Source organism: Aplysia californica, unplaced genomic scaffold (genome assembly GCF_000002075.1).
Source record: "Aplysia californica isolate F4 #8 unplaced genomic scaffold, AplCal3.0 scaffold00162, whole genome shotgun sequence".
NCBI classification, from domain to species: Eukaryota; Metazoa; Mollusca; class Gastropoda; order Aplysiida; family Aplysiidae; genus Aplysia; species Aplysia californica.
The window spans coordinates 815,166-816,606 of NW_004797432.1; positions in this window are offsets into that span (position 1 = coordinate 815,166).

Sequence of the window (1,441 nt, forward strand, 5' to 3'; positions counted from 1 at the left end):
ACAGCAGTAAGGAGGAGCCAAGGAGTAACAGTAGAAAGGCTGCAGAAAGAGTAAGGAGCCCAGAGGAGGGGGCAAAGGAGGTGAGGGGGTGGGGGAAAGTGGAAAATGAAAGCAGACAACAGAACATTGCCAGAGAGCAGGAAAGGATGTGAAAGGAGACAATTTTAGGGAAGAAAATTTTTTGATCGCTACCCGGATTCGAACCCGGGACCTTTGAATGAGAGGCCAACACCTTAACCTCTAGGCCACGAGAGCCCCCGTGACGACTTTGAAACATAGTAGAATAGAGGGATAGAGTTAGGACTTGGGGTAATGGTAGGGTTAGGGTAGGGGCAGAGGTAATAGTTGGGGTAAGGGTAGGGGTAAAGGTAAGGGTAGGGGTAGAGGTCAGGGTCAGGGTTAGGGTTAGATCTAGTTCTCTTCTTTATTGTGTTTGTTGGGGTGGACGCTCTTTACGGAAGGCCTACCCAACCAAACCCTAACCCTAACCCTAACCCTAACCTTAACTCTTGTATAGTTTGCTCATTCATGCTCAGTGGACCTTGTTGTCACGGTAAGTCTTAGTGCCGGCCCTTAGCGGAACTCCTCCCCCATACCCTATCCCTACCCCTACCCCTAGCCCTCTATTCTACTCTGTCTCATGGTGGTAGCTCATTACGGAAGTCCTCCCGACCTATACCCCCCCCCACCCCCAGTTGAATGCGAGTAACAAAAGGAAGAACAAAAGACAATGAAGACAGCAGGGACAGAAGTTGCAGGCAAAACACAGAGAACCGATAATAAAATTATAGTCAATTTTTTTGTAGATGTAGATTAGATCTATGATCTTTCGGACTTAATTGCTGAAAAATAAATGTCCAGAAACAGGCATTGATGCTTGAACTTTGCCTCGGTCGAATGGAAGAGCGAAATTAAAACGTTGTGTACAAATAGTATTGGAACAATCATCATCATTATCATCATCATCTTCATCATCATAATCATCATCATTGTTACAAGCTCGAAAATTATAAAAGGTAAAAAATTGATGGAGACTATTCATCATCATCATCATCATCATCATCATCATCATCATCATCATCATCATCATCACCATCAATGCCTTTCACCCCTGGCAGGGTATAGGCCCCATGCAAGCTCCTTCCATTTTTCTTTGCCCTGGGCCATCCTTCCAAGCTCGTTCCAAGTGAGCTTCATCTCTCTCATGTCCCTTTCCACGCATCTCCTCCATGTTTCCCGTGGCATACCCCTGCCTCGTGCTCCTTGTGGGTTCCACTGCAGTGACTGTCTTGTGATGTTTCCGCTGGGCTTTCTTAAGGTGTGTCCCATCCATTGGCACTTTCTTAGTCTTATTTCTACTTCTTTATTCCTTTTGTCTTGTCCTTTCCCACAGCTCTTCATTTCTTATTCTATCTTAGGATACCAAATAGTATTTACTGAA